Below are 27,140 nucleotides of genomic sequence, written 5' to 3'. Positions count from 1 at the left end.
ACCTCTCCAGTTCCTGCTTCTCCATCCCCCAACGTTCCCCCCAAGCCGCTCAGCTCCAGCCCCACTCAACTATTTTCAGTTCCTCCATGTGCCATGCTTCCTGTTAACCTCCTGGCTTTTACAATTGCTCTTCTGTTTGCTACACAACTCTTTCCTCTTCACCCTTCCCTATTCAAAGTTTATCCTAAGAAAAAAATCTGAAATGCCAACAAATATTTATTACAGGATGCTTATTACAGTGCAAATTACAATAAAAAACCTGAAAGCTACAAAAATGCCCAACAAACATGACATTTTTAAGTGACTGCATAAAGATTTGTGGTTATGGGCAATCACTCACAGTAGATTCGATGAGAAAGTAGATTCGATGAGAAAACCAAGTATGACACTTGATTTCTGTTCCAACATCATGGATAAGCAGGAGCAGAGGTTATTTCTACATGACAAAATTCTAAGACATCATAATTTGTTTTTAGACTTTTCTGTTTTCCAAAATGTCCCCATGAGCATGCATTATTTTAATAATTACAAAATAACCAATAACTTTGTTTTTAACGAAGACCATCCCTGGCCAAGGTAATGTGACGGCCAATGTAAACAGTGAACAGTCTGTTTCTCAGGAAGAAGAGCTCTGTATGGGAAGTTTAAATCCGAAACTGGAATGGCATCTAGATGCTTATCTGTGAGTCCATGATGATCTGTTGCAAAGGGCGAAACAAACAGCTGAAGAAGGTGGAGGAGGCTTCTCCTGATGCTCCACTAACAACTGCTAGGGTGAAAAGAACTCCTCGTTTTGGGGAGGGGCTTTCATTCCTGCCCAAACCCTCCCTCCTCTCCCTCCTCTCCCTCCTCTCTCCCGCTCCGTGGATATGGGCATATGTTTTGGGACTGTGCAGCCAGCTGGAGGGCCGCACGAAGAAACGGGCCTGAGAGTGGAATACGGGCAGCTCCCTGAGCCCTCAGCTGCCGTGCTTCAGTCAACAGGGAACCACAGGTGTCATCCTTGTCAGTCCCTGTGCCCAGCCACAGACAGAGAATGAATGGGAAGCGAACACACGAATGTTTTGTTCTCCAGAAAAATGAAAATCATTCTGCTAAGTCCACACAGCTGTATCCGGCAGCCATTTGTGATTCGTTAGTCTTTGCAAAGTAACAGGAGACATTCGCTGCGTGCCTGAGGATTTTACACAGAGGGGGTGTTCCCCACTGAATCAGGCATGTACATTATTTCCATCAAAGGCTCTTTTCTGTCTTATTAAATTTGGAGTTCAGTCCATAAGCAGTGTTAGAAGAGAATGGAATACTTTTAGGAAAATAGGACCGCACTTCTAGCTTACCCGAAAATGTCATTCTAAAGCAGAAAACTGAAAATTTAGCATCTTTTGCTCATTTACGTATAATCAGTGACTAAATTTTCTCTTTATGACCTAGCACATAGCATTTGTTGCAAAGCATATACTAAAACAAGTACATAATTTACAAATGTACTTTCTGAAACAAAGATTTCAGTCTCTCTGAAGAGAAACATTACCTTGCATTTGTATAATATTTCTATAAAACAGAGTGACAATTAGGTGATATCTCCCCTCAGAGTGTTCTCCCTGCAGAAATAAGACTGTAGCAACTCGAGGGAGAAGGGCAAATTTCTTTTTCGTACTTAATTCTCTTCCTGAGGCAAGTGTCTGTACTCGAAGACATGAGAGGCCGAACACAGTGAGACAGAGGGGAGCAGAGCAGAGCTGTGGGCCTCTCAGGCTACAGGCTCTGGTTCTGTCATTTTTGAGGTCTGGAAGAAGGCAAGCCAGCAAGAAATCACCAGTCACAACTGGATGAGGGAAAACAAAAGAAGATCCTACTGTGTCAGGTTATTTAAAACTCTAAAGGGACTTTTATTATTATGGCTAAACAAAGGGAGTGGGTTCTTACTGGTTTAGATACTAAAATGAACCATAATATGGCTGTTTGGGTTGAATGAGTGATGAATCTTATGTGCTGGCTTAATTTCCTAGACTTTCAAGTGGATAGTTTTTAAAGGCAATTCTAATTTATTAGAATTACATTAGAATTATTATTCTCAGAATTCCATTTGAGTTGGAAAGAAATGACAGGATAAGAAAACATTACTCAGTATGCATTTCATTCTACAGTTTGAATTGTTTCTTGGAATCTGATCAATCTGATCTGCATCCGAGCTATAGAATTTTCCACTTGACACTCTTAAACACTGGCAACATTCCAACAATTGTCGCTGACTCCTTTAAGCTTCATTACCCAGGATTTCATTTTAGTGGTCTGAAAAAAAGTCCTGTGAATCGCATCCTTTCACAGTTAGAAATTGAAGGGGGGGTCACACTTCTTGTCGGCAGGAAGTGGAGGTTGGGAAAAGTTCTAGTTTTGGAGTTGAAAGGCCACCTCTGACCCAGCAATGTGCGCCTGGATGAAAGACGTTTTTCTGTTCTGCCTGACTTGATTTACCCAAGGACTGGAGAAACGCACACAAGCGCAACTTTAGCAGATTTTGTTTCCTCCTGGGGTCCTAAAACAATCCGAATTAACCACATCTCAAGAATTTCAGGAACTTCCGCCAAGATGGAGGCGTAGGTGGAAACACTGTGCCTTCTCTCACAACCAAGTTTGAATACAACAAAGGTTTGGACAACAAAGACGCAGCCAAAGAACAGAAAATTGAACTATATGGAAGTCCAACAACAACGAACCGTTCTACCAGACGGGTAAGAGGGGCGGGGCCAGCAGTGGAGCAGGGTTGGGCAGGAAAGATCCCCCGATCCCAGGCGCCCAGGCATCGGGGTAGCATTGGGCGGACCCAGTGAGGGCTCTGAAAGGCAAGAGTGAGAAGTGAGACGGACTGCGCAGCCCCCAGCAACGAACCCAGCAGCGGCTGACCGCGGTCACACATTCGAGAGCAGTGTGACGAATCTTGAGGCCCATTCACGTGCAGAGGGACGAATCTCGCAGCCTGTGGTGGCAGCGGGAGGAAGCAAAGGGTGCCCGCCATTGCTTTCTGTTGGCCCCGCCCCCACATAGAGTGTCACAACCCAGTGACTGGGTCGCAGGGCCCTGGTGAACACCCAGGGCTCTGCTACTCATACGTAACAGGCACGAACAGTCCAAAATATGGCTCAAGAAGAACTCAAAGCCCCAGAGCCGATAACTCTAAGTGACCAGGAAATAGCGAACCTCTCAGATGCACAATTCAAGGCACTGGTAATCAGGATGCTCACAGAACTGGTTGATTATAGTCACAAATTAGAGGAACATATGAAGGCTAAACTAATTGAAATGAAGGGAAATGCACAGGAAACCAATAGTGATGGAAAGGAAATAGGGACTCAAACCAAGGGGGTGGACCAGAAGGAAGAAAGAAATGCCCAAACAGGGAAAAGTGAAGTTACAAGAATTCAAAAAAATGAGGAGAGGCTTAGGAACCTCCAGGACATCTTTAAACGTTCCAACATCCGGATTATAGGGGTACCAGAGGGGAAAAGAAACAGCCATGAGTGGAAAATTTATTTGAACAAATAATACAGGAGAACTTCCCCAGTCTGGCAAAGGAAATAGACTTCCAGGAAATCTGGGAAGCTCAGAGAGTCCCAAAGAAGTTGGGCCCAAGAAGGAACACACCAAGGCACATCATAATTACATTAGCCAAGATTAAAATGAAGGAGAGAATCCTGGAAGCAGCAAGACTTAGGGGACAGTCACCTACAAAGGAGTTCCCATCAGACTGTCAGCGGATTTCTCAAAAGAGACCTTACAGGCAAGAAGGAGCTGGAAGGAAGTATTCCAAGTCATGAAATCCAAAGACCTACATCCAAGACTGCTCTATCCAGCAAAGCTTTCATTTAGAATGGAAGGGCAGATAAAGTGCTTCTCAGATAAGATCAAATTCAAGGAGTTCATCATCACCAAGCCCTTATTATATGAAATGTTAAAGGGACTTATCTAAGAAAAAGAAGATAAAAATATCAACAGTGAAAGGACAGCAAACTCACAGTTACTAACAACCACACCTAAAACAAAAGCAAACCAAGAGGACAGCTAGATCAGGAGTGGAACCATAGAAATGAAGAACACATGGAGGGTTAGCAACAGGGGAGTGGGAGGAGGAGAAGGGGGGAGTAGGTACAGAGAATAAGTAGCATAGACAGTAGGTAGAAAATAGACAGGGGGGAGGGCAAGAATAGTATAGGAAATATAGAATCTAAAGAACTTGAGAAACGTGGACATAAACTAAAGGGGGGAAGGGTGGGGGAGGGGTGTGCAGGGTGGAGGGGAATGAAGGGGGAAATAGAACAACTGTAATGGTATAATCAATAAAATATATTAAAAAAAGAATTTCAGACTTTCAGGTGTTTAAATTATCTTGTGCGACCCAGGCATGCTGCAGTCATTTAAATTTGGATAATTCAAAACCTCTCAGATCAAAATCTTGACTGTATTCCAAGATATGAGGGTCAGAATTTCTTCTTCTAGATCAAGGGATGGGAAACTAAGGCCCACAGGCCAAATCCAGTTTACAGCCTGAGTCTGGAAAGTTTAACTGGAACATGGCCATATGCACTTATTTACATATTGTCTGTGGGTGCTCTTGTGCCACAGTGGAAGAGCTGAGTGCCTATAACAGACGGCCCTCAAAGGGGCCCACAGAGAGAGCAATGAATCCACAGAAAAGAAAATGGAATCCTCCTGTATTGTTGGTGCTGAAGGAGACAAAGTTTATAAGATTATAGTAACATAAATGCTAGTTGTGAATTTCTGATACAGAGTCACTCATCAAAGTATAAAACAAAATAAATATTAACAATGTAAAAGTAAAGCTACAGTTGTCAAAAGTTCAAGCGGGGGCCCTTATATATCTTTATTCTACTTAATGGTGAGTTAAGAGATGCTGTCTGAAGTTGCTAGAGCATTTTTTTTTTTTTTTGTATTTCACTGATTCTAAGGTTCATGTTTTTTTTCAGCCTTTAATATCTTTGAAACTAGGATTCTCCTTGCTCTTGATGATACCTTCAAAGTATAATTGGCAGTATTGTATTTCCTTAGTGGAGAATAAAATAATAATGCATCTTAAAATAGACATCACCTCAGACCTGATGATGGGGTCTTTTGAGTTGTAAAAGTAACCAACAGTAGGGCAACATAGGGACGTGTGGCAGTGCATGTCTGGGATGTGACCCCGCTCAAGCTGCACCATGGAGGTGGCTTCTGGCTTCGGAGGCTCCGAAGGCATTATGGCTGCCCTCATTCCTCGGGTCATAAGAAGGTGGCCCAGTCCTTGGTGCAATAAGGAACATGAAACAATGGAGGAGCAAAAAGTGAAGAGAAGTTTTTTGTGCCCATTGTACTCCGGTTGCTAATGCCCCCAAAATGCCATTCCAGTTAGTAAAAGCACAGGGCTTCAAACCCTGTGTCACAGTCAGCTTCACAGCGACCGAAGTTCAAAAGAGTGATGAAAGAAAAGATGAAACTTCAGGGTGGAGAAGGAAAAGGTGCTCGGCCCACTCCGATTCAGCATTCCTTTCTCCCTGGTGTCTCAGATGTTTAGGAGACGGAGAAGGGGCTTCTCAGCCTTTTGAATGATTTCCACTCTGGAAAACTTCAAGGATTTGGTAATGAATGTTCCATTGAACAGATGGACTGTGTTCAGGGAACACAGGAGAAATTAGCTCGCTTCAATTTGGAGCTCTATGGGGAGTTAGTTAGAGGAACTTCCTGAGGATGAGAGGAAAACAGCCAGTGACTCTAATCTGGATAGGCTTCTGTCTGATTTGGGAGAACTGACTTCTTCCACACAAAAACTCCGTTTGGCAGATGCACAAGACGTTCCAAACACTTCTGCCAGCTACAATGCAATGCAGTTGCTTTCTTGTGGTTTGAAGGCAAGCAGCATTCCTTACTTTTGCAGCTGAATGCAGGAGCAGAGTCCTCTTCCACAATAAGGACTTACAGTAATTGAAGTGTGAGTGCAATGATTGTTTTCATGTAACTGCTTTTGCTAAACCTATTTGCTGTGATTCACTGCAACCGGAGGCCGGGGCCTTGTGAAGGCTTCATCAGGACGAGTGATGCGGAGGCTGGGCTGCTATGATTGTTGTTGTTGCCTTCTGGGGCTATACTTGAAAAGCACTGTGCTAAGTGCTGTTGATAGGGCTGAGGGCCTTACCCTTCCTGAGTGCACCGATCGTACTCCACCTTTGATCCCAGGTTGGTGATGTGCAGGCTCTTTGCGGCAGCCCAGCGCCAGTTTACGCTGGACAGCCAGTACACACACAGGGGTGTTTTCCAATGGCCAGTGATCACTAAATGTTATAGGGGTATTTGTGCCATTTGCTGTTTTTCATTAAGTGATTATTTCAAACGACAGTAAACCATGGATAATGAAAAAGATAATAGTAACTGCAGGGGGGAGTAACCAACGGCAGCTAAATAAACTATCATCCCTTATAGTCAAAGGTGAATAGACATCTAAACACAATAAATTTTTTAAAAAGCAGCATAAGTGTGTTGTTTAGTTATCTTTTCATTTTAAACTTTTCGGCTATTTGATTTTTTAAAAAAGAATTTTTGAAGGAACCATACTGTATTAGTATACAGTTTCTTGTGGCTGCTGTAACAAATTATCACAAACTTGGTGGCTTAGAACAATGGAAGCTTATTATCTTACAGTTCTGATGTCAGAAGACTGAAATCAAGATGCTGCAAAGGCCACACTCCTCCAGACGCTCTGAGATTCCTCGCCTCTTCCAGTTCTGGTGGCTGCATTCCTCCAACCACTCCCTCCATCGCCTTCTCTGTGTGCGTCAAATGTCCCTCTGCCTTTCTCTTACAAGCACACGTGTGGTGGCATCTAGGACTCACCTGGATAATCCAGGAGAATCTCCTAATTGCTAGAACCTTAATTTAATCATATCCACAAAGACCTTTTCTCCAAATAAGTAAGATTCACTGGCTCTGGGGATTAGAATATGGACCTATCTTTGGGAGCCATTATCAGTCTACCCATGTGTTAGTTTAATTTTTTAAAGCATGCAAATCTTAAGTCATTCTATAAATTGAAGTCCTTCAGTGACTACCTATAACTTCCAGGATCTTCACATGATAATTGGTTAAAATATAATCTCTAAACCAAAGCACAAGAAACAAAGGAAAAACAGAGCAGATAAATTGGACTTTCAGAATTAGAAACTTAGAAAAAATTTATTGATTTTAGAGAGAGAAAGAGGGAAAGAGAGAGAAAGAGTGAGAAATATCAATCTGTTGTTCCACTTATTTATGCATTCATTGGTTGATTCTTCTATGTGCCCTGACCAGAAATTGAACCTGAAACCTCGGTGCATCAGGATAATGCTGTTAACAACTGAGCTACTGGCCAGGGCAAAATTAAAAACTTTTGTTCTCCAAAGAACCCCATCAAGAAAGTAAAAAGAAAAGCCACCGAATGGGAAAAATACTTGCAAATCACACATCTGATAAGGAACATGTCACTAGAATATACAAAAAACACTTAGAACTCAATAATGAAAAGATGATACAATTAAAAAACTGGTAAAGGATGCAAGTAGACATTTCTTTAAAGAAGATATAAAAATAGCCAATAAGCACATGAAAAGATGCTCTACATCGTCAGTCAGAAGGGAAAGGAAAATCAAAATCACCATGAGATACCACTTCACACCAACTAAAATGGCTACAGCCAGAAAGACAAGCAACAACAACTGTTGGAGGGAACAGAGGAGTTGGAGCCTCATAACTGCTGGTGGAAAGGCAACACGGTGGCCCCGCTTTGGAAAATAATCTGGCAGTTCCTCACAAGTCAGACACGGAATTACCACAGGAGCCATAATTTTGCGCCTAGACATAAGCGCAGACCCTAGAAGAATGAGGACAGGTCCTCATAAAGCTTACACGTGAACCTTCACTGACTTACTCGCAATAGCCAAAGAGCAGAAACAACCCAAAGGCCCGTCCGCTGACAAACAGGTCAACAAAATGCTGCATATACTAACATAGCAGAGTATCATTTGGCAATAGAAAGGAAAGAATTACAGACGCATGCCACAACCCAGACGCACCCTGAGAAAATGTTAAGCTAAGTGAAAGAAGCCACGCACAGAGGACCACATGTTACCTGACTCTGTTATGTGAATTGCCCAGAACAGGCAAATGTATAGTGATGGAAACTAGATCAGTAGTTGAGGAGTTTATGGGGAATGGAGAGGGGCTGACTGCCAAAGGGAATGGGGGAATGGGGTTTTTATTTGGGGTGACAAAAATGTTTCAGGTTGATTGTGGTAACAATCACACAACTCTGAACATACCCAAAACCACTGAACTATATGATTTTCATGGACAAATTGTATGGTATATGAATTACATCTCAATAAACTCTTTATATACAGATAGTCTACACAATCAGACAGTCCTCGGCCCAGTATCAGTTCCAGGAGAATGTGCAGGAGGATAAGAGAGAACCTGCGTGTACAAAGTCGCAGGACAGTTCCTGGCATGTGGCAGATACCCTGCACTTGGGCACACTGTTATCATCTACCCGGCACCTGAAGCTTTCTGGGACTTGGCCCCTTTTCATCACTGGACTCCCCTTTGGTCTCCTCCGCCGTATCTCCTCTGGGAAGCTTCCCCTACAGGCCTTGAGGACAGCCCTGCCCTTCCCACCGGGCCAGCTGTTCCTCCTGTGAGCTCCCACAGCCACCCCCTTCTATCACCACACTTACCACTCTCTATGGCATTTGTCTGTCCACCTCGTGTTATTCACCTTTCTATGCTCAGCACCTAGAAGAGTGTGCAAGCGTAAGATGTGCCCATGCTAAATCACCCTGGCCCTAGAGAGAACAACTCTCATGGTGTCGGCAGTACAGTAAAATCTCCCCTAGGGAAAAGAAATGATTTTTCCTTTTGCTCTCGAGACTAAAGAACTTCTCTGCTTCTCTGAGGCCTGGGAGCCTGGCAGGACTGGTCTGGGCCTTATCTTAGGTGCATACATGTGCAGATCTGCCCCACTGTCTGCTTCTCACAGGGTGACACGGAGGACAGGCACACTGTCTCTCTTGTGACACCGGTCAAGCCCTATGTCCGTTGTGGCCCTGTCAGTTTATTAACACTTTACTGATGCACATGTTCAGACATGTGTACTTAATAGGAAGAGACATCTGAGGAGCAGAACAGCATGATGTTTACACCTCGCAGCATATGGGAAATGCATTCGCAAACCCTGTAGGAGGTAACGCTCAAAGAAAGCCAACTGTGAGGGCAAGAAGGAATGACTGCTTTCTAAATATCCCCCATGGCATCAGCAAGTCAGAGATAAGGCCAGTGAACTGCTCTGTGACCCTCAGAAACAGCAAGTGCCCTAACCCAGGGTACCCGAGGCAGGGCTGTATGATTTGGGGAGGAGGAAACTGAATTTGGGGAGCTTTAGCTCCACTTCAATGAATATAATCCTGTGTTTGCTTACTAGGTAAGAGTTATTTTAAACATGAGGGCTGCCCCGTCACACAGCTCCAGGAGTGCCTTTCATACAGTCTAGGTGAGGGGTCCCTCGTGAGGTGGTGCCCTGGAGAGGCTGTTGTAGCCTAAGAGGTGGCCTTGGTACATCTTGAGTAGATAATCTTATGTGCAGTAAAGCAGTAAGGCTTGCTTATTTTTAACAGGACACTGGCTTAAAAAAAAAACAAAAACCCAGCCCTGGCGGTGTAGCTCAGTGGATTGAGCGCAGGCCTGCAAACCACACGATCGAGGTTCGATTCCCAATTAGGGCACATGCCTGGGTTTTGGGCCAGTTCCCAGTGGGGGACTCATGGGAGGCAACCATACATTGATGTATCTCTCCTTCTCTCCTTCCTTTCCCCTCTAAAGACAAATAAATAAAATCTTTAAAAAAACCACCAAACTGGAACTATTCAAAATATATACGAGTCAATGAAAAGATTATTTTTTTACTTTTGACCAAGATGTAGGCATAGGTAGACACACTGTGCCTCCTTGTGCCACCAAAAGAAGAACAACAACAAATTTAAAAACAAAAAACAACCAGAACTGACAAAAACTGAACTGTATGGAAGTCCGACAACCATGGAGCTGAAGAAGAGACATTCATCCAGACCAGTAGGAGGGGCAGAGACAGGCAGCTGGGAGAGAGGACTTGCAGCAAGGCAGCTGCTGGAGGATCAGGCAACATCTGGCAGAGCAGGGGTCCTATAGTCACATGCAGATAAACCAGGAGGAGTAACTGGGGAGCAAGACAGACCGCACAACCCAGAGTTCCAGAACAGGGAAATAAAGCCTCAAACTACTGACTGAAACACCTGTGGGGTTCAGGCAGTGGGAGAAACTCCCAGCCTCACAGGAGAGTTACTTGGAGTGGCCCACAGGGTCCTAGAAGGTACACAAGCCCACCCACCCTCCAATCAGCACCAGGAGAGCCCAATTTGCTTCTGGGTAGTGGGGGGAGTGACTGAAAGACAGTAGAGAGCTGAGCAAGCAGCACTGTTCCCTTTTGGATCCCTTCCCCACAGACAGTGTCACATTGCAGAGACCTAGGTTGCCCCGCCCTGGTGAATACCTAAGGCTCCATCCCTCACTACATAAGAGGTGTACTGAGGAAAAAAAAAGGTCCAAATGAAAGACTGAATCAAAGCTCCAGAAGAAATACAAGTTAGTGACAAAGAGATACCCAACCTATCAAATGCACAGTTCAAAACATTGATAATCAGGATGCACACAGAATTGTTTGAGGATGGTCAAAAAACAGAGAAAAAAGTGAAAGCTATGAAAAATGAAGTAAAGGAAAATGTATAGGGAACCAATGGTGATGGGAATGGAGCCGGGACTCAAATCAATGGTTTGGACCAGAAGGAAGACAAACATTCAAACAGAACAGAATGAAGAAACAAAAATTCAAAAAAACAAGGAGAGACTTAGGAACCTCTAGGACACTGTTAAACATTCCAACATCTGAATCATAGGGGTACCACAAGTAGAAGAGAAAGAGCAAGAAAATGAAAACTTATTTGAAAAAATGATGGAAGAAAACTTCCCCAATCTGGCAAAGGAAATAGACTTTTAGGAAGTCCAGGAAACTCAGAGAGTCCCAAAGAAGTTGGACTCAAGGAAGCACACGCCAAGGCACATCATAATTACATTACCCATGATTAAAGATAAGAAAAGAATCTTAAAAGCAACAAGAGAAAAGAAGAGTTACCTACAAAGGAGTTCCCATCAGACTGTCAGCTGATTTCTCAAAAGAAACTTTATAGGCAAGAAGGGGCTGGAAAGAAGTATTGCAAGTCATGAAAGGCAAGGATCTATATCCAAGATTACTCTATACAGCAAAACTACCATTTACAATGGAAGGGCAGATAAAGTGCTTCTCAGACAAGGTAAAGCTAAAGGAGTTCATCATCACCAAACCATTATTATATGAAATGTTAAAGTGACTTATCTAGGAAAAGGAAGATCACAACTATGAACAGTAAAATCACAATAAACTCACAACTATCAACAACTGAACCTAAAAAAAACCCCCAAAACTAAGCAAACAACTTGAAAGGAACAGAATCACAGAACTGGGGATCACATAGAGGGTTATCAGCGGGGAGAGAAAGGGGGAAGAATGGGGGAAAAGATACAGGGAATAAGAAGCATAAATGGCATGTACAAAATTGACAGGACGAGGTTAAGAATAGTGTTGGAAATGGAGAAGGCAAAGAACTTACATGTACAACACATGGACATGAACTAAAGGGTGGGGAATGTGGATGGGAGGAGGTGTGGGGGGTGGAGGGGAATAAAGGGGGGGAAATGGAACAACTGTAATAGCATAATTCATAAAACGTATTTAAAAAAGAAATGATTTTTTTAACTTTGCAACTTTTAATATTCCAAAGCCATCCCGGTAAGTCTATAGAACTGAATCTCTTTTTTTCTAAGTTCTTTAACACACAAATAATTTTATACAAACAGAATCACTTTTCTTCAGTTCAGCTTTCCTTTTCCTTTTCTAAAGGCTTATATTTTAAAGTTTATATCTGAACCAAGGACAATTGAGTTGGTAATAATTTTGTTATCAGCCACATCTTGGGCAGTCCACCTAGCAATACCAGCAAGCTTCTCCTGTCTTGTCCCCAGCATGTCCTACTGGTTAAGGTTAGTGGCTCTCAGCAACCCCAGGAAACCTGCCAGATGTCGTTCCTGAAAGTCAGTACATTCTCACATAGAAAAAGGAGACTCGACTGCATATGCTTCACAGGTGTCCCATCAGTCAAGAATTATTTTTCTTTACTTTTACTAAAACAGGAAAGGGTTAACACTGGCATGTGCATACCCCCCATATGCGGTTAACCTTCTCTGCTATTCTAAGCATACACAGGGCTTGGCAGAAGTTATGCCTGCTTGAGTGTGGTTGGTAGGGTAGTAATATGGGTGCAGTAATTTATAGTTTTAATTTGAACATTTTACCTAAAATGTCATGTGGTGTGCTTGAGTGTGATATTGTTATGTTACAGAAATACATGCTTATAATTTTGTAATAAAAGATTTTGTAATAAAAAAGGGGCTTTATTGGTATATACACACATACACAAACAGGGTGAGACAAAGGTAGGTTTACAGTTGTGCATATGGAATACAATAATTAATAAATCATAATATAAGAATAAACTATATTTCACATACTCACAACTGTAAATCTACTTTTGCACCACCTGTATACATGCATCTGCAAATTAGTCAAATTTCCTACCTTGTCTGTTAATCTGGTAAAATATTTGATATAAGATAAAATGGGAATTTTTGGCTCTCTGTGATTTTTCCATCTCTACGTTTCCTCTCTTCCTTGTAACCGGGCACAGACCTGGCCCACCTGTGTCACAGTACCTGCACAGAATCAGTGCTTAATGTAGGACGGAGGGGAGGAATGTGCCCACCTCCCAATGTCCCATCAAGTATTGCCTCCTTTCTCACCTCTTCCTTCCGAGCACCTGTGGCTCTGAGTTTGCACTTCTTTTTAGGCAAAGGGCATAATAACAGGGGCCAAGCAGTCAGAGAGAACTGAGCTGAAATCCTGACTCTGTGACTTATTAGCCACGGGCACTTGGGGTAAGTCACGCAGCATCCCTGGGTCTGTTTCCTCATCTGGAAAATGGGAGCAATACCCACCTCATAGGGTTACTAGAAGGCTGAAGGAAAAAACGTATGTAAAGCACATGACTCGGTAGTAGTGCCCAGCAAGGAGGGGAAAAACAGGAACACACTCTTTTCCTGTATTATGCTTCTTTCTGAATTTGTCTCCATTATTAGATTGCGAACACTTTGAGGGAACAGGCATTTATTGAACTGGTGGGGAAAGGAATATGAGAGGAGTGAAATACCACTCTACTTCCAGCTAATGGGATACTCCTGAGGAATCGTGACCATCCCATTCTTCTGCTCCTACCTGGCCCCTAGTTCACTGACCCGACTAAGGCTATATTACTCTGCTAGCCAGATCAGAGATTTTCATTAACAATGGCAGCAAGGTATGAAGGTTAATTATGATATACTTTTATTGTGATACCTTATCTTTCAGCTCAAATTTTATATGCAATCACCCATATTAATGACATCCCTGCTTTCTCAATGTATCCAGATTATTCTTTTTTGGTTCCACATTAAGCATTCCTCTGCTCTACAGGGAAGAATGCAAGTAGGTTGACATCTGCTCCCCCTTTGCTTCTGTTTATACACTAATAGAATTTAAAGTCTATTTTCTAGGCTTTCTTCCTAAAGGACCTGGGATACATCTGGGTTCGGCAGCTGTTATTATGAATCCCATTAGGTTTGACTAGGGCAAGCTTATCACAGAGACTCATGTGATTCTTTCACACTCCTAGAATGACAGGCACTGAGGCTTTTGCAGACCATGTGGCTGCAGATTGGGGGGATTCCCTCCCCCACATCCGATCTGCCACCTGGAGCCCCCAGGCTGCTTGTGTCCAGGCCCTGAGCAGGTGTCTATGCTGACGCTGCACTGATGCAAGTGACTGGCCACTTCGGATTTAGGCACTTGGGGGCTGAACAGTAAGTACCTCATCCACGCTCGGTTTTCCTTTGGAATTTAGTAATGAACTCATTAAATCACCAACTTGTTGTGACAGGAAGACATTCAGATGCTGATGCTATTGCCATGGAAACCATCCCTCAGCTCGGAGCTCTGTCTGTCTCTGCTGAGGAGCACTCTGGCTCTGTAATTACTGTCATCCCCAAATAACACAGAACCATCACAAGCTCAGAGCAAGTCCAGAGCAGGGGGCATACAGAGTCTATTCTGCTTGCAGATGAATCCTTGTCGCTTTCAGTATTTTTAGCACACATTTCTGTTCTGTACCAGTTGTCTTTTGAATTCCTGCATGCTGGCTGTTTCCCAGCACTTTTCCTAGAGGAGCAGACAAAGGATTTTTGAGGATAACTGTCAGGGATACGGTTTAAAGAGAACTGATTGCTTCCCCAAATCTCTGTAGTTCCACGCATAGATAAATGAGTTCTCCTGCCTTTTAGGAGAGACCCCAAGAAAGGACTCCAAATTCCGCTATAGTTCATATCCTATAAAACCTTAAGGTTTATAGATTAGTAATGCCCAAATGCAAATTGAAAGCGACATTTGCTTATTTTGTTAGCATTATGTAGACTGTCGCTGAGGCCCATTGCTGAAGGCTGAGCTCGTCATCAAAGGAAGAATGCGTCTTCCCCACAGCAGCAACCAAGTCTTTGCTGCACATGTTGTGGCACCTGGTATGAAGTGAGTCTTCTACCAGAACCTCCAGTTACTTGGCACCTGACAGACACTGTACCAGGCATTTTGCATTCTGTTTCATGATTTAAATCAATCGACATGAAAATCCCACGAGGCAAGTATTTTTATCCCAATTTTACAGCTAAGGAATGTGTAGCTCAAAGCAATAAGGTAAATTAAATGAATGCCGTGCTTTTCTGCACTGCATAGGTGTTACTGGGTCATGCCTCCTGTGTCCATAGGCATAAAGGTTGCTTCTTCTGCCTTAAATTCATAGAGGCTTGGATCAAGAGAAGTCTTTCCTGTCCTGGCTGGTGTAGCTCAGTGGACTGAGCGTGGGCTGCAAACCAAAGGGTAGCCAGTTCGATTTTCAGTCAGGGCACATGCCTGGGTTGCGGGCCAGGTCCCCAGTAAGGGGCGAGTGAGAGGCAACCCACACAGTGATATTTCCCTCTCTTTCTCTTACCCTTCCCCTCTCTAAAATAAATAAATAAAATCTTTTTAAAAAAGAGAGAGAAGTCTTTCCCGATTCTCTTTTTCAACCAGCCAGCACCTTCTAGGGCATCCCAAGTGATCCCTGGGTCTCAGCTTGTGTATCTCTGGTGATGGGGGCATGCAGTCTGTATTTGGACGGCCCTGCTTAAAGGCTCCTCTTAGTGTGTTTGCCCCGTGGATAAAGAGCAATCACTGCTGGGACTCCTACTGAGCCCTAAGCTGAGGACATGTGGCCCTGGCCAAAAGGCTGTCCACTAGAACATCCAGGCATGACTGGGAGAAGAGGGGAATGAGAATGGGGCCTAATGAGAAGTGGTTAGGACTGGAGCAGGATCTGTTTGAGCTCAACAAGAGGATCTCAGAAAGAAATCTGTTCTCCGGGGCCAGTGGGAAGATGCTGTTTTGAATGAGACTCAAATGGGGGCTGTACTTGTTGTTACCACTTTTTATTTATATGTGTACACATCACACATGCACTCTCCACAAAAAGGCATAACTGTTTGCTACGACCATAAACACTAATATTTAAAGATGGGCAGTGAGTAGTGAGCCCTACTGAAAATATTAGTGGGGTCACGGGAAGAGCACAGCATTGACCTTCCTTACAACTTTGTGAAGCTCTGTGTGTAGCCGTGTTAAGGAAATGTCTTTCTGCTTACGGGAGTGAGGCTTACTCCTATAAATGCTCATTTGCCTCTGCCTTAGACTATAAACTCTTTGGTGGCAGGGTTTGTGATACATATGCAGATGTCTGTTATCTGTATAACTTGGGGCAAGTTTCTCTGTCTCTTTTTTAATTAATCCTCACCCAAGGACATGTTTATTGATGTTAGAGAGAGAGGAAGGAGGAAGGGGAGAGATAGAAGCATCAGTTGGTTGCCTTCCATACACGCACCAACTGGGGACTGAACTTAGGTCTGTGTCCTGACTGGGAATCAAACCCACAGCCTTTTGGTGTATGGGACAAGGCTTCAATCAACTCAGACACCTGATCAGGGCCAAGTCTCTTTAATTCAGAGGCCTCATTTTCCTCACCTGTCAAACAAGGTGTACTGTTAATTCCATTATGTACCTTAACAGGAGTATTTTGAGGTGCAAATGCAAAGTGCAGAAACCCTGGGAAAAGTATCAAATTGACAAAGATGTGCCTAGCTCAGGATTCTATGATAGCAAATACTTAAATAGAAACAATTTAATTTAAAGCTAAGCATCAATGTTAGGTCAAGTTTCTTTACCAGTACCATGAAAAGGATTTTCCAAGCTTTCAGCAATGATTAATTTAAGGCAATATTCAATATAAAAAAAGTTTACTAGTACAGGGCTGTGATTTTTTTTTTTTGGTGTTCACTGTCTTATGATCTAACCTGTTACAAAGATTAAAGCAAAATGTTCCAGCTACCACAGAGGATTAGTCCAGCCCCTAACACTGCATCATTAAAAACGAGCAGATCACAGACTCAGAGTCCAATGTTTTTAGTCTTTGTAGATTTGGTTTCTAAGTCATTAAAAAACACACCTGTGACTACACCTACTTCCAAAAAGTATATGGGGATAGTCTGCAGTAAAAGAAACAGAAATCGTAAAAGTAATTTAAAAATACCCTCTTTTCCAGTTCACAGCCATTTCTTAATAATATCTGTGAAACAGAATTAACATAGAGTTACAAATGAGATCTTCTGCAGTTCTGACACTGAAAATATTTTATTCACTGTAACTAAACACAGAGCGGAGCTGCCAATATCCGGTAATAAATGACTTCCGGGAAGGGGGCTGTGAAATGGTCGAAACTATAGGGTTCAGAGTGAACATTAATATAATTATGAAGTAGATGAAAAATCAATATGCAGCCCATGCCCAGATCACGTATTATTTCCATTTGTATGTAACAGCCAGTCTTACGTAGGCAGAATATGTTAGGGAAACCACATGAACGGGAAATGAGTCACTTACTAAAAACCAGAAAAGCTTAGGCTGACTGGCCAGACAGAGACTCAGCCACATCTTTTTCTGTCTTTGTTCCACTTCCATATCTGAATACATCACCTTGCCTCTTGTCTGAATCACCGCAGAGAAATGTTTTTGGCAAATCCGTAGTGGACACATCCAGCCTCACTCTTACTCCTCCAAGTGAGACACATACACACGACCATACCCAGGAGGCACTGGAATGCACGTGGGTTTTTCTCCAACAGTCTCATCTCCACTATTATGTGTGACCAAGCCAAACATTGTAACATTTTGCTCTTCCTAAGAAAGCAACAATCAGCACGCAGTTCTACCTCCTCTCGGAAGAGAGCCCATTATCCTTCCTCTTCCTCTCTCCCCACCCCATATTCTCACTAGGATAAAAGCCCTGGCACAGAAACTTTGTCTCGCTCACTCCTGGCTACAGTGCCTGGCACATTGCTGGTACTCAATACACATCTGAGTGAGCTGAATGAATATTTTTGCCCTCTCCTCCACTAGCTGTGTGTTTTTTCCTCAGCCTATAAGCATGTTCAGGTCTTCCCCAATAAAGAAAAGACCCAATGACCACCCATTCTTTTCTCCCCACCAGCAAAATGCCCCCAAATTAAACCATCCATAAGGCCAGTGTCCTGCTAGCTACTGCCTCCTGATGTCACACCTTACAGCTAAGCTTCTTAAGAGAGTAGTTTATATGCATTGCCTTTACTTCTGTACTACTTATGCTTTAACCTTTACAATCCATCCACCCATCCACCCCCTCCCTCCCATCTGTCACCTACCCTTTCTTCCCTCCTTTCCTTCCATTTATTCATTTGTTCTTCCATCCTCTCCCTCCCTCCCTCCCTCCCTCCCTCCCTCCCTCCCTCCTTTCTTTGCTTTGGTAAGTATATACCCATGCCTTCTACGTACTGGATACTGTGCCAGGCACTGGGAATATGGTATTAAAGAAGATACAGTTTTTGTAAAGACACAGTGCTCTTGATACAGTGAGAGATACATCTGTAACCTTAAGTTCCCTAAACTAGAGTTCAGTTCCCTTGGCTGCTCAGCAGTGTGCTATAGTAAGTGAGCTATGGGGCAAACACTGAGCATATTCTTAGAGAATCAGCTTCACTCTAGGTAAGTAACTGGAAACCTTTACCACTCAATGACATTAGAACCAACACTTAGAATGGCAGAATGAAGGATAGCATTAATTGTTAAAATAAACACAAGGCTTTAAAAGAAACATGCCAGGACGTGGTCCCAGTGAACGCTGAGTTTACTTCTCTGTCGCTTGAGGGAATTCTCTTAGAAATGTCTGCAAAGCACTAATAAGTACGTAACTACTACACAAGGTGATACATTCACCTGCAGGGAAGCACTAGAGTGCTGAGGGATCTCCAAGGATAAATGGTACAATTCTGGGGAGGGATGCACAGAATTACATTTACAGAGAAGGTGACACCTGAGATAGCTTTTGGAAGATGAGTGCTTCAGTAGGTGGGGCCGGGGGACAGTCACTGTGGGCAGGGAAAGTGGTATAAAGAGTTATGAATGGATCTGATATATAAAAACAAAGAGGAATATAGCAGCAGCAGAAAAGAAGGGGCAGATTTCCACAGCAAAGAACCCGGGCATCATGCTAGAAAGTTCCAATGCTAGAGATCATCTCTATCCTTGACACTTTCTCTTGGAACCACTGTATTCCGGTTCTTCTACTTTGACAATTTCTTCTTAGTTCCTTTGCTTATTTTTTCTCTTCAACACCCCTCTGCCGCCCCAGAGTGCCCAGAATTTCTGTGTTCCCCGGAGTGCCTTCTTGGCCATGTTTCTCCTGTTATTCTCCACACATGGATTGTTTCCTTCACTCCTACTGCTTCAGCTTCCTTCAGACAGCTGGCTTCCAGCCTCCGCGCCCCAGACACCTGTCCTCACTGCCTGGATCTCTCAACCTGGACCGACCTATGGCCTTTCAAAATGAGTCAGTCCTCAACTGTCTCCATCATCTTCCATGCTTCTTCCTCCTTTCTGCAGCTCCATCTCTGCCAGTCTTTACAGTCTAGGTTAATGGAACCATGATTCACCTGTCACCCAAATAAAAACCCAAGAGTCACTGGGTTACTGTGCTCGTCACGCCTAGAGCCATTGAGGTGCTGACCCTGCCAGCGCCGGTCACAAACCTCTAGTAAATATATCGTTTCCTCTAAATCTCCACCAGGGATTCTCAATGGAGCCAGCAGTTCTTCCCCTGCCTTCACCACCCTGAGAACCACCGCCCGTAATGAGAGGTTTCGCTGGTGATGGGCAAATGCTGTGCAACGGGACTGTGGGGGCAGAGAAGGGTCAGGCTCATCAGCAGGACCACAGCCCTCTTGGCCGACTGTGCCCCTGTTCCCAGTTCCTTTCCCCATGAAACCTCCTGCACAATTCTGCAGCTGTCTTAATACAGAAGGCTGATTAAAGATGACAAATTATTAAAATTTATAAGACAAAACCATTTCAGAATAAGAAGACAATATGTGAATACTATGCAGTTTTGGACAGGTTATATGAATTTTTAAAGCATTCAGGTAACACCTAAAGGCAAAGGCAGATTTGACTTCTGTAGAAAAAAATAATGCAGTTTAAAAATATGAACTGGGAAAATATTTGTGACATATATGAGGTTAATGGTTCTAACACATAAAGAACTCTTACACATCAGTAACCAAATGATGAAGGCATCAAATAACAAAGAGAGGCAAAGGATATGAACAATTCACGACCCATGGACAGATGACGAGTAGATCATGGAAGAAAGGGTTCAATTTCACTTAAGAAACACAGAAGAAAACAATGGTTATCAAAGTCTTTTCTCTGTCTAATTGACAAAGTAAATCCAGGGCTGACTGAGTAATGTGGTGCATGAACCACACTCGTACTGGGTTGATGGGAGCGTAAAATGGCAGCTCTAGGAAGCTAATCTAGAAATAGGTGAAGAAACCTTGAAAAACGCACACCCTTTGACCCCACAATTCCATTTCCAGGAATTTCTAGGGAAAGAATCATGGATATGAAAAAATAACCCCTCTAAGGACAGTTATTGCAGAATTGTTTATAACACGGAAAACTGGAAGCATTCTAGATGCCCAACAACAAAGGCTGACAGTTAAACAATAAAAATAAATACATTTTGGTTTATTTTTAGTATAAAATACCATCAGGTATAAAATGCTGTTCTGGAAAAGAGTACTCAGTGGCATGGGACAACATTTGCAGGATGTTTGCTCCATATTGTTAAGTGAAACAGCAATCACAAAACAAAGTATTTGAAAGTCTCATTTTTAGAAAACTATATATATATATAGTTTTATATATATACATATATATGCAAAGGAGATGTAACAATTTTAACAATGGTTTGAAAGTGTGCTTACAGGTTTTTTCAACCTCCTTGTGTACATTTTCCAAAATTCCTATGTATAGAGTTGTCTTTGGTTATCAGAAAAAATATTTTAAACCAGAAATGCAAAATTCCCCTCTGTTTTGGCTGCCTGTTGTTTGCTGGATGAAGCCCAAACCCCTCTGCCTGGTATGCGAGGCCTGTCAGTCTGGCGCCTCCCTCCCACCTGCTCTTCCTTCTTCCTGACTAGAGCCCCACGTGCACGGTCTTCCTCGTTAGGCGCGGGTCCACCAACAAGTGTGTTATTCCAAACCCCTGCCTGCACAGACTTGCCCCTCTGCCCTCCGCAACCAGACTCACAGGCCTGTCAGTTCCTCATACTTCTTCACTTCCAAAGGCCCTCACCCGTCTCAGGGCCGTTGTATCAACGGTTTCTGCCTGGATTGGTCTTCACAGAGCCAGCTCCATTTCAGCTTTCAAACCTCAAATGTCACCTCTCCATGTGGCCTTCTCTGACCACTCTACCCAAACTAAGTCACCTTCTTTAATCCTCTCTCCTAGAAGCCTGTTTATTTATCCTTAGCATTTACTACAACAGGGAACTACTTCTAGTCATTTGTTGATTTGGTTTGTTTGTTTGCCCTGCTTCAGCATAAGCTCCAGGGGCCCGGGGCTGTGATCTGTCTAACCCAGGGCCTCACACATGGCAGATGCACATGGTTATTTATGGCAAGGACAGACAATTTAAAGACCAACTGTTCTGTAAAGCCTTCTTCTGGGTACTCACGGGATTCTGTACTTTCTTCTCAAGAACTTTTCTGTACCTACCTACACACACACACACACACACACACACACACACATTATTAACTCTAAAATAGTTGTATTTTTTTTTAAAAGGATTTCATTTATTTATTTTTACAGAGAAGGGAAGGGAGGGAGAAAGAGAGGGAGAGAAATATTACTGCAGAGAGAAATATCAATCGGTTGCCTCTTGCACACATCCTGACTGGGAGCAGAGCCCACAGCCCAGGCATGTACCCTGACTAGGAATTGAACTGACAACCTTTCGCTTTGCAGGATGCCGCCCAACCAACTGAGCCACACTGGTCAGGGCCAACAGCTGTTCCCTGCAAACGACTGTAGGTGGTCTGAGATGGTGACTGGGTATAGAGGCAAGGCTTGGTGCATTGTGGGTGCTGCACAAGCGTGTGCTCTGGAAGGATGCAGGACGGGGCTCCTGAGGGGCTCCCAGTGGGTGGAGGGCACTGCTCTGGGACTGAGCGGTTGCTGCAGCTCACGCAGGTGATGAAATGCTGCCAGTGGGTTAACTTCAGCTCACATAAGTCCATTATGAATTGGGCAGACATGGGCTTGTGCTCTAAAAAGTTTTAACTACATTTTAAAATGAATCTGAGCAATCAGTAACTAATTCCTGGGCTTTATACAAAAAACAAAAAGAACAATAGCAAATCTAATGTTGAGACCACAGAATTAAGAGAAGGGAAAATAGGAAATCATGTTTTGGGGTCTGTAAGAAAGTGAATTGCTCTAAATTCTAAACTCAATTGCTCTAAATTGAAGGATTTTATAGGTTCTTGTGGAACCATTAATGTTTCTCTCTTTTACAGAGTGCTCCCAGAGACTTCGAATGTTTTACAGACAAATAATGTAGGGAAATCACTCCAATTAGGGCAGCTTAAGAAGGAAATGGCCCAGTGTAACCACGATGAATGCAGAGATGGTTAGTGACTTCTGGGACAAAACATTAAACCCGAGGTTTTGGCAGTACAGTTACTCAGAGAAACCACGTGAGCCTTAACCTGTCTCGGTAACAAGCCGCCAAACTGGGTGGAGACCGAAATGTTTTGCTGCAGCGCATCAGGGGTCAGCAGAGCTTTTCTGTGAAGGGCCAGACAGTAACTCTTCCAGCTTTGCAGACCACAGAGTCTGTGCTGCAACTGCTCACCCTGGCCACAGCCGTGTGGATGTAAGCGATGGGCATGTGTGGTCCCATCCAATTTCTCCTGTGGATAATGGATTTGAATTTTATATAATGTTCAGATGTCACAAAATGTTATCCTTCTTTTGATTCCACCATCCCACCCCCAGCCACTGCAGTGCAAAACCATCTCGGTGCTAGGCCAGATTGGGCCTCTGGGCTCATTTTTGACAGTTTAGCTGCATGGACAGCAGTGGGACAGGGAAAGGACACTCCCTGAGGCAGGGCCCTGATCTTAAGAGTGAGGTCTAACCCCCGAGTGCCCAGGCTCGGTAGAAACTGTTCACTGCCGAGCACGAGCAGACCAGAAAATAACGTGGGGCATCAGGCGGTTAACAGTTAAAGATGGAGCAACAAGGAAAAAGAAGACATTGCTCTGGGAAGTGAAGGGTGTTCTTCAAAGTTGGAGTCAAAGCGTTTTACTTCACACTTTTATGGAAGCACATTATATCAGCACTTTTTCACTGCGGGATGAGCAGAAAATAAGTAATGTGCTGCTATCATCACAGGCTCACACCTGTGGTTTGAAACGGCAAACAAATGACTCTCCATTCAAGGGCTCATTGTTCGATGTCAACCGCTGACAGTAAAGGCCCAGAGATGTCCGTCCCTTTCAAGAGAAAAAAGGCTTCCTCCCTAGTTCTTGCTGCTTTGGCTAGAGAACAAATTCCCAGGGAGATGAGAGGAAACAGAGGTCATTTACAAGGTCCCTCTCTGCTGCCCCTCTCATTTTCTATTTTAAAATGTGCTTCCTGTCTAAATGCCCCCCCTTCTGCGTTGAATAGCACCGCTGCCTCACATCTGAGAGGCATAACCCGTGGTACAGGGCACAGTGGGGTGAGGACTCTGGAGCCGGGTCCCCTGGCTGCCTGCCCACTGCTAAGTAGCTGTGATGGTGAGCAGGGTACCAAGCTCCTTGTGCCTCAGTTTCTTCAGACATAAAAGGAGGATAATGGAACCCACCTTCTAGAGTTGTCGTCAGGTTTACGTGAGTTAGCATATGTATGGTGCCTAGAATGGAGTACAAACTAGTAATTGCTAACTCTTTGTATTATCTTCATGTGTTTACTAAGTACCTCGTGCATGTGCACACACACACACACGCACAAATTATTTTAATTTGTTCCTGAAGTTGGCCTAAGGTCACTCAACTGTGAGTCCTTTTTATTATGAACCAAATCGTCCTTCAGGGGCTTCTAAATAACTGAGGGTGACCCTGAGTTTCCTGCCCTTTGCCTGTTGAGAAAGTTCCTTAAAGAAAAGGTTGTATAAAAAGTGTTGGTGATGGTTGTTTTTAAATCACTTATCTGTGCACTGGCTGGTGCTGCTCAGTGGACTGAGCACTGGCTTGTGAACAGAAAGGTTGCTGGTTCGATTCCCAGTCAGGGCACATGCCTGGGTTGCGGGCCAGGTCCACAGATCGGGGAGTGCAGAGGCAACTTACCCATGTTTCCCCCTTTTTCTCCTTCCCTTCCCCTCTCTCTAAAGGTAAATAAAATCTTTTTAAAAATCACACATTTGTAATGTATATGCAGTAAGAATCTTGTTTGTCAGAGTTAATTTTTCTTATATGCTTTATTACCATTACTTTTTATGACATTTCACTATTTCCATCCTTAGTACTCTTCTTACTGATCACCTACCATCAATTTCTTGAGGTGTAGGTGAATTATATCTATTCCCAGCAGTCAGCTCCTATATTTACCAATGCTGTGCTGTTGAATGTGGTGACAGAACTAAACTATTTTGGGAAAAACCCAATCTCTTCCTTTTCTATAAATATGCTAATTGGTTCATAGGGCTATGAAAGGTAATTACATTTTCTTTCATTTTTTCTTGATTATCAAGCAATATATGCTCATTGAAATTAACTCAGAAAGCACAGAAAAGTTGAAAGAGGTAAAAACTAAAGCACCTAGAAGTAATCATTTTTATATATTTTCTTCTACTTTGTTTTTATGCAGGTTTTAGTTTCAAAGTTGATCGCAACTCGGCTATAATATCACTTACGTACAAAGGCTTATAAGCATGTCCTTTGACAACAAAAAGTTTGTAAAGGTAAGTTTTCATGGCTGCAAAAAAATGTTGTCACATGGCTACACAAGTTTATTTAGATATACTTCTAATGTTTAGGTTGTTTCCAGTTTTCCTCTATTTATAATAACTGCTATGTGCATCTTTACATAGAAAATTCAGTTACGTTTCTGATCACTTTCTAAGGACATATTTGGGGGCTGTTAGGACAAAGGATATGAATAAGTCATGGCTGTACACCTTCCCCTCTGACTCTAAATGTGCAACGTAGTATGTGAATAAATGTCACAGGGTGAAGTGCTTGGCCTCTCTGACTCCACCCCGCTCACGAGGGCTTTGTTCCCACAGCCTTTGGGTAAAGAGCTTCTTGCGGGCAGAGATGCTAATCATCACAGAGCTTCCGTCTGCAGCCCCTTCCCAGACAGTAAGATAAGGGAAATGTGCATTGTTTACCAATGGTTTAAATTCACAGTAACCAGGGTCAACAGACTGAGCACCATCTTCCTCCGACCCTTGCGGGTGCCCAGATACCTGTGGCTGTCAGTCACCACTTGCTCCCCCCATTTTCCCTTCTTTTGACATAAAAGAAGCCTAAACCCTGTACTTTCTTAAGATGGATTTGAGGATTCTTTGTCAGACACACAAATTTTTGGCAGGTGATATAACTACTACTAACATTTTATTATATTTCCATTCATCCTTTTTAAGTACAGGAACATTCAAAAGACTTTTGATTCATGCTTTCAAGGGGTTTTCCAGATTTGTAACAATTACCTCTTTCACCAGCAATATATCATTGCAGAATCTTAAAGCAGTCTTACTAGTGTAGAATATTACCATTAAAATCAGCTACATTGACTTGAAGAAAAAATAGTACCTTATCACTTTGCTAACACATTTTGATTATTAGTGAAGTTGAAAAGTTTTATTTTTCCATATCACTAACCATTTGTATCTTGTTTTTTTTTTTGGTGACTTGTCCATTTTCTTTGCCATAATAGTATTTGTAAACATATAAATCATACGTCAGAAGGGGATGAGGTTACTCTAAGACTCATGTGGGGACCTCAGCCCGTGCATTTGCACACCAGTGGGAACCATTTCAGACTGAGCAATGAGAAGGTCTGCTTCACGCAGGAGGGGCCGCAAGGCAGCTCTCCCTCTGCCTCCACCGCAATGCGACATTCAACTGTGGACTGCTACACTTGCTTTAAGATGAACTACAAAGTTGCACTTGGCTTATTTAAACCTTTCTTTATTTCTGTGATGCTGATTTTGGTTTACTGATTCTCGCTGGGCTAAAGGCTAGCAAGAGATGGTGAGCTGTATCAAAAACTGATTAAAGTCTGCTTTGCTTAACTTTCCTCTAAGAATCCGGAAGTCAGTGGGCTGTGTCCAACCGCCCATGGACCATTAGGAGGTCACGTGTAGAAGCACTTCCCACAACACAACACCAGCCCCAGTGGTCGGTGCGGAGTCCTTGCTGCCACTGGGGCCGGAGCTCTTGTGTGGAGGCCGTGAGCAGAGCACAGGGGTAAGGGCAGAGTACCCTCACCACACTCCATTCTTTCCCACCATGATTTGGTCAAAATGGGCCAAGAAGGGGGCTGTCAACTAGCAGGTAGGTTTTTCTTACCTCACTCTGAAGTTTCTAATTACAGCTTCCCTCACAGTCACTTGGGAAAATCTCCAGCACGCTTTCCTTTCCGAGCCCACGCCCTGCACTTAGCAATCACTGTTAAGTGGCTACACCGTCAGTGCTGTGGGGTGGTGTACAACCCCGGGTGCATTCCACACCCTCCCTTCCTCTAACCAGAGCCTGCCGACCCACCTGCTTTCCTTTATTCCCGCCTTTGGTATTGACTTCCTGCTTCCTGTGCGGGGTGCAAATGGATGACTCAAACATATACATGACGCACTCCCTGTTCTCAGTGAACTTGCAGTTCAATAGGGCAGATAGACCAAGCATACAGATAACTACAGAATGAGAGGGAAAGTAACTGCGACCACAGAGACACAGAGAGCCACAGAGGCTTCCACGCAGTTCCGCTTTCAGCTCCGACTCTGAGGAGTTTCCTGAGGTTCACAGCCACGCCACGTTCTGGGGGCAGAGTACAGAAGCCAGCCCCAGCGAGGCTTGCCAGTGTCTTATTGTTGCTGTTACAGAGGGTGACGTGAGATCTTTCCAGAGACAACATACTCCTCAGTGTCACCATTACGTAAGACAGTCCATCATGCTTAACGACGGCTTTTCCTGTTTCATAATGTGTAGAACTAGAAACAATTTCATTCTCTAGAAAACACTCTCATGTGCTAAACCAGTGCCATAAAGAAAAGGTTTTTCTTTATAGCAACTGAAGGCGTCCGGGCAGCACGCACTTTACAGTGCTGACCCGCCTCGGTCCCCCTGGAGCCCCACCTCGCCGGCCTGGGGAGCAAGCACAGGGAGCAGCAGCTCAGAATCTGGAATC

At 43.5% G+C, this 27,140-nt stretch overlaps 1 protein-coding gene and 1 pseudogene across 1 annotated transcript in view; one reads left to right on the top strand and one right to left on the bottom strand.

Annotated features, from left to right (window-relative positions):
* The window catches only part of MYO1D (myosin ID), a 327,535-nt gene that overhangs the window by 43,749 nt on the left and 256,646 nt on the right, over window positions 1–27,140 (bottom strand). The gene's annotated exons all lie outside the window — the stretch shown is intronic.
* LOC119003749 (coiled-coil domain-containing protein 28A-like) lies at window positions 4,662–6,500 on the top strand (annotated as a pseudogene).

The sequence above is a fragment of the Sturnira hondurensis genome, unplaced genomic scaffold (genome assembly GCF_014824575.4).
Source record: "Sturnira hondurensis isolate 20B ecotype Veracruz unplaced genomic scaffold, ASM1482457v3 Scaffold0018728, whole genome shotgun sequence".
Lineage (NCBI taxonomy): Eukaryota > Metazoa > Chordata > Mammalia > Chiroptera > Phyllostomidae > Sturnira > Sturnira hondurensis.
Note: the sequence above shows the minus strand (reverse complement) of the source record. Positions and strands in the feature narration are given on the sequence as shown.